This window comes from Amborella trichopoda, chromosome 1 (genome assembly GCF_054954075.1).
Source record: "Amborella trichopoda isolate Santa Cruz 75 chromosome 1, AtrichopodaSantaCruz75HAP2 v2.0, whole genome shotgun sequence".
Taxonomy (NCBI): Eukaryota; Viridiplantae; Streptophyta; class Magnoliopsida; order Amborellales; family Amborellaceae; genus Amborella; species Amborella trichopoda.
Genome location: NC_142336.1, coordinates 3,714,027 through 3,721,607, shown reverse-complemented (window position 1 = coordinate 3,721,607; position 7,581 = coordinate 3,714,027).

Genomic DNA, 7,581 nt, shown 5'->3' with positions numbered 1-7,581 from the left:
AGCAAGAAGACTATTGAATGACAGATCTATGGGACTACTATTCCTTTGCTGCTAACTTGGTATTTTCAGTTGGCGAAGACTCGATATCTACTGTTGACAGATCTACTACTTTTGATATGATATATTCAAACCAATGGTTTAAAAAGCGGATCGGTGACTTAGATTGGGCACCTCAAAAACCGATCCGGATCGACGATTCGACGTTTCGAATCGGGAATCGACTGAATCGGTCGGATTAAAGCTTCAAAAAAACATCCGAAAAAATTATTAAAATTAATTATAAATGTTGTTTTTTAGGAATCCAATAAGAAATGAGAGTACTACATTATTAACGTTCATTTTTTCATCAATTTGTGAATATTGATGTGCTCTTTCCCTGTATAAACTTAAGTATTAAATTTGCATCACATAAAAGAAAAATCATTGAATTTTCATGGATAAAATATATAATTATACATGGACTATAATAAAGAGTAGACTAAATCAATGAAAGAATGGCCATTAAAATCTCGTTTTGGCTAAAAACCCTAATCCGCTGAAAAAGCCCAAATTATTACATCTTAACTAACTATAATCTAAAATTATTACAACCTAACTAATTATAATATTATATACTAAAATTATAATTATTAGTTTACATTTTATAATTATTTTATTAGATAAATAATAACAAATTAAAAATATTTTATAATATTATCTAATTTAAAATGTACTATTGACAACTGTAAAAAAAAAAAGTACATTACATGATTTATACTGTAAAAATTAATAAATAAAATAAAAGATTTGATTATCAATGTAAAAATTACTAAAATGTGTACAAATTTTGAAAATAACACTTTAATTTATTATATGCCCAAAAGGGAACAAAAATTAGCTCAAGAAGAGAAAAACTATTACATAGCCTAAGGGGGAATTCAAACTTGCGAAGTCAAAGCAAATAACATTAGTGATAACCATCATGCCTCCTTAGCATATGTGTTTAAAATTGCCTATTAATAGTATATATTTACATTATGTTTTCATTTAATGATGTTTGGGAATTATCCCACATCGAAGAATGAGTATTCAAATATGCTATATAAATAACTATGTAATTGAAAGATAAACACAATTGTGAAAACACTAGGGCATCTGTGCACGTGCACTATGCTTGTCGCACGTGTGGCACATGCGCATATGTGGGAGTGATGTGTGTTGCACGTGTGATGTACACACATGTGAAGGTATTTTTTAGGCCTGAATCGGCTAGAACCGGTGCATACGTGCAGACAGAACCGGGTGGGAACCGGCGGTTCTGCTCTAGAACCCGGGCGGTTCTCGATTTTGTGCTAGAACCGGCATGGGAACGGGGCCAATCCGGTTCGACTCGCCGATTTTAAATCATTGATTCAAACACATGTATCCAAAACTTATTTAACATTCCAACAGGTTATCAAACACAGTACTCATACTTATTTAAATCTTCCAAAACAAATAAGTCCACTTCCTAGCAAAGAAGAACTTATTTTTTTTTTAGAACGTTTATCTTCCAGAAAACTTCTAGCAAACAGACGTATCGTCAGTAAGGCTATAAGTCTCTGTATCTTTTCTTACTGCTTCCAACCAGATCTTTTTGGGAGTACCCTTACTTTTTAACCTTCTACTTGAATTAACTCACACTTCCTAAAACGTGTTGTACTGGATCTGCATCATATATCACCAGCCTACCTAAGCCTACTTTTTCTTTTTGGGTAATTCAATGGAGAAGACAAATCCCTACTTGTTTTTTCATATAGTTTAGGTGTTAGTTTTTTTTTAAGATTTTAGTGAGATAATGTCAATACAACCGAAGTCCCTTTTCACCTAAATATATTCTCTCTCATCTTATCTCCTATTAATGTTACACAACTTTTCGAATATATTTTCTTTATTTTACCATAAAAGAGAAAAAAATCCAACACTTAGTGAGAGAGAGGGTTCCACTATTTGGCAAGGTGGCATAGCATGTAGAGGAAAATTCGACTTCTCCTTGTTCTTTTAAAGTTGGCCCCTAATTTTGAATATAAGAAGTTGCCGCCCTACTTACTGTAAGTCTTTAGCTATTGATCCATTGAATTTCTCTCCCATTTCCCTCTTTTTGTTCTCTCTTTTCTTTTTTCCTCTTTCCTCTTTCTGTCTCTTAGCACCCCTCTTGCATTTTCTATACATCTCCACAAGACCTGGTCTTCAGAGTTTGAAATAATACTCTCTCACTAGGGTTTTCAAAAAATTAGTTTCTCTCACTAGAGTTGTCTAAGGGTTTTTTAAAATAATTTCTCTCTCTAGAATTGTCCTACCAAAAGGCCAGGTAAACTCATCGTGTGGCACACGTCTACTATGCAAGTGGGTTGCAAAAACTAGATTGAGAAATGTGGAAGAAGAAACCTCCTTCAGGCTTCAGTTTTATTATTATTATTATTAACAAAAATATCCACTTTGACTTTATTTTGAAAATTAGAACTTAATGACACTACCCAAAATGTGTTATTATAGTCTTTTTAGGTATTAATCAATGTTTTAAAACCCGAATTTTCTACCATAGGTATCGATTTGAATCGGCTGAATCAATGATCCAGCAAAATGATGAGATAAAGAAGAGTCAAAATAAAAGATAAAAATACAATACTATAGATGTAGAAATCAAGGTTTTTATTTTTTAAAAGGACATGGTTTCTATGAGTCCATGTAGAAATGAGTCGCCTCTTAACAATCTATTTTTAAGATGAATTTTTGGACTTAATTTTTAAAGACATGCAATCTCTAATATGTGGAGATCATGAATATGAAAAATAAATAAATTTTGAAAATTAGAAATAATAATTTTATTAAAAAGACACTTGGACTGTTAGTTTCAATTATTTTCAGATGGACAAGATATTTACATCCATTTTTAAGATGGATACTTTATACTTCTGGACTACATATGTAGAAACGCGTTCTAGCCCGTGTGCAATAGTTTTCCTTCTTTAAAACATAAATATCCCCTTGTGCTTTATTTGAAAATTAGAACTCAATGACTTGCCCAAAATTTGTTATTATAGTTTTCTTAGGTATTAATCAGTGTTTTAAAGCCTGGGTTTTGGATCATCCACTATATGTATCGATTTGAATTGGCCGAATCAATGATCCAACAAATGATGAGATGAAGAAAGGCAAAAATAAAGGATAAAAATACCATACTATAGATGCAGAGATCGAGGTTTTTAGTTTTTAAAATGCAAATCATAAAATATTAATAATAATAATAATAATTTTTTAAATTTTATAATTAGAGACAAAATAAATTTTTAGCCCATCACAAAAATTTCAAAGACTAAAAAATCTTTTAAAACTATTTGAAGGTGTGCCTTACTCCGATTGTTTAGGGCGTCACTCTTATATAAGGGTGTGGTTTTTATAAAGCCGAGGATCTAAACAATCAAAGTAAAGCGCACCTTCAAATAGTATCGAAAAATGTGATTTTAATACTGAAAATCTTTGTGATAGCCTTAAAATATATTTTCATCTCTAATTATAAAATTTAAAGCTTCAAAAAACAGTGTAGATCGAGCAGATCTATGAAAATTTAAAAATCTTAAAATTTGACAGTCTAAAAATGCATTCCAAGAGTCACTATTTCTAAAACTTAAAATCCTTTTTTTTTTTCATATCCATACACCTTGATGTCGAGATGATCAATTTGAGGATATTTAGGCATCGAAACAACCATTTCTACTGAAATTTTAAACCATTTCTACTGAAATTTTAGAGGTGTGCCCTAATTTGATGGTTTAGAGCCTCGCACTTATATAAACTTTTTCCCCTATATAAAACGCACCCTTTAATGGAAAACAGGGTTTGGGTGCATCAAAAAATTGACAAGTAACATGTATTTAATGGGAATAGGGTTTTGGGTGCATCAGTCTATTTGTCTGGTATAGTCTTTTTAAAAAAACTATCTTAAAAATGGATTTTGGATGTAAAATGGCATGGGTGAATAATCTCATTCCTCATTTCTTACTCATTTCCCCTTCTTTTTTTTTTTTGAATGTTGAAGTCTCACTTTCGCTTTCTCTCTTTCATGTCTCTTTCCATTTTCTATGCATATAGACAGACTATCCTGCCAGAAATTCAATCTTGGTCTTCATATTCTCAAAGAATCTAGGGTTTTGAAAAAAAAACGATCCTCTCACTTGAATTGTCTAGGGTTTTAGTGATGTAAACTGCCTCGAAGATCCCAAGAAGTTCAATCTTGGTCTTCAGATTCAAAGAAGACTTTCTCTCACTAGAATTTTGCAGGGTTTTAAAAATAATAATTTCTCTCACTAGAACTGTCCAGGCAATTGGGTTGCAAATGCTAGATGGAGAAATTTGGAAGAAGAAGCACCCCTTTGACTTCATGGTCTTTGTTTGACATGAATGTCCCCTTTGGTTTCATTTAGAAATTAATGAGTGACAATGTCCAAAATGTGTTATTATAGTCCTCTTAGGAGTTAATCAGTGATTTAAAATATGGGTTTTGGATTCTCCACCGAGTACATCAATTTGAATCGGCCGAATCAGCAAAAAAATGAAATAAAAAAAAATAAAAAATACAATATTTCAAACCTATAGATCAAGTTTTTAAGTTTTGACGATACAAATCATAAAAAGACAGTTTTTAAATGAACACATTTCATAAATCATAAACTAGAGAGGTTAGGGTTGTGAGTTTCAGAAGGGAGTTGTCCCAACCTTCCGAATCTGGATCAGTATTTTACGAAACCATAATAGAAATAATTAGAAAAGAAACTTCCCAATATAGAGAGAGACATAGGCTTCGATTTGAGTGGTTAGCATAGTTTTTTTTTTTTTTTTCTTGGTAATTCAGTGGGTATGACCGCTTTTTTAAATCATTAGTAATTTTTAAATGCGTTAGGTAAAAATAAACGTCTAAACTTTAGCCAGGGCGTGTTCCCACCACGACCCCAATCCCATTCTCAAATGGTTAGCACTAGACATCAAGTAAAGCCGCATCTCCAATCCAATTCCGACCATTAAACTATATAGAGAGAGAGGGGGGAGAGAGAGAGGGGTATTTATGATAAAACAAGAAGTCAGAGTATAAAGTGGCCAGCACGTCTTGCGATAAAAATCATGGTGTTGGATCTCAAGTTCCAGCCCATAAGAAAACAAAAAAAAAAAAAAAATTTTGGTCAAGAAGAGAGAGGTCTTTATGATAGAGATATATGCTGGGTCTCTTTACATTTAAGGGGGGCAATGAAGAAATCAATAATAGAGGTACAGGTTGGAGATCTTTAGTCATGATGGGGCAAATAATACTAAAAGAAGCTCCCACAAAGCTTCCTAATAATGCTAATAACATTGACAAGTGACATGCATTTAATGGAAGCCAGGGTTTGGGTCCATCAGCCCATATATCTGTTCAAGGTAGTGTAGGGACACTTACATATACCCCTCAAGGTGCAACTCCTTAAACAATCTCCCCCCAACTAGTTTCATGATCACTCACTAAAACCCCAATACTGCTTTGCACAGCATTTACCCCACCTCTTTCGCTTTAGAAAGGTCCGCGCCCTTCTGCCTCCCTTAGTACCCACGTCACATTATGACGCTCGTAGTGCCTTCTATTAAAAACAAAACGTCACATTATGACGCTAGTAGTGCCTTCTATTAAAAAAAAAAGAGTACCTACTATTTGTAACGCGGCTGTGCAATTTGTTGTGTAATGAAGATAGTCTGGTGATTTAAATAGCGGTCTGGCATTGTTTGCGATCAGTTAGGGAATTTTAGATGTCGGACAGAGACCAGGTCTGGTACATTGGTGCGCCAGTCCTACAAGTTTTCCTATTAGGTCATTACCAGTTCGGCATTGGTTCTGTGACGGATGAGTGTCGTATGATTTGAGCTCCGGTCACGAGACTGTCTTAGGTGATTCAATGCCTGACAGGATGTGATGCCAAAGTGTACGAGAGGGGGCATTTTCATCCTTGTATTTGATTTGATGGGGACTTTGCTATGAAGGCTAGTTTTGAGGTAAACATTGTAATTCAAAAAGTAGTTGGGGGGAGGACGTATATAAAAGTTGAGTCAAGGGTGGGTTTAATAATTTTCCCAAAAATTTACCTTAGCAATGGATTTTGGATATATAATTGCAAAGGTGAGCAATCTCAACAAGAACAATAATCCACAATCATGAAAATGAGAAAAAAAGAAGGGATTTTTAAACCTTGAAGAATGACCGTCGTTTTTTGCACGGTCCATCACCATTCATCTTAATTTTCGATGATTATCATGCTTGAAATATTTTTTGAACTGCAAAATCATATATCTAAAGAGAACATACGCAAGAGTAACTTAGGATATGTTTTAGATCCAAAATACATATTTAACATGGATTCTTTGAAGGAGGTTGCATTTGACTAGGACTTCATTGAAGCTTTTCCATTTAGGGCTTGTCTGCCTTGCAAGAAAACAAATTTCTTGAAAATGTCAATGAGAGAGAAATTATAGAGAGTTCCTAGAGAGAGAGAGAGGGCGTGAAGTTTGTAAGAGAGATGATTGAGGTGAAGTAGATTCATTTCCTCAGAATAATTTTTTAAAATATTTATTTGGAAGAACTTTTCTTCAAAACCGAAGTTAACACAAGGGTGATTGAAGATCGGACACGGTTTCTTAATTTATTTTTGAGATTGAATTTGATCCTAATTTTTAGGGAGCATGTAATCTTTCAACATGGAGATTTTTAATTTGAAAGATTTAATAAATTTTAAAAATAAAATTAGAAATGAAATTTTTTTAGTGAAAATATTTGAATCATTGATTTTACTTTTTCTTTAAAGGACTATTATTAACGAGAACCCGATTTTAGTGGACGGTGTAGATCTCCGATTAACAAGTGGGGGGCAATCATTAGAAGCATTGATGATGCCTCATTTTTGGATAGGAGGGAAGTAGAAGGCAACTCAGTAGCCTGGTGGCCTAGTTCAAATTTTTTGTTATTCAGTTTTACCAAACTACTATAAGTGTGTGGCTTATATAAAGCTGAGGCCCCATTTAAGGCGCAACTTCATATAGTGTCGAAAGATATCATTTCAGTACTAGAAATTTTTATGATGGCTTGAAAATTTGTTTTCATCTATAACCATTAAATTTAAAGCTTTTAAAATATTATATATCAATCCTATCTATAAATACTTGAAAATCATGAAAATTGACGATGTAGATAATACATTCAAAATGCACTGTTTCCAAGACTTGAAGCGCAATTTATTTTATTTTATCTTACATCCATCCATCTCAATGTTGAGATGATCAGATTTGCTGGTTTCTCGGCAACCAAACAACTTCTAGTAAATTATTGAGGTGCGCCTCAATTTGATTGTTTAGGGCCTCAACCTTCTATAAATTGTTTTTTAATATAAATAAATCTATGGGCAACAAATCAACATTAATTCGGTTTTGGTTAAAAAATGTGCAAATAGGGTGCGATTAAAACTTTTGAGGAAAAAGTTTTGAATTTGCCTGAAACATTGGACTTAAAAAAATGGATACAGGTGTACATCCTTAGGTCAATTTATC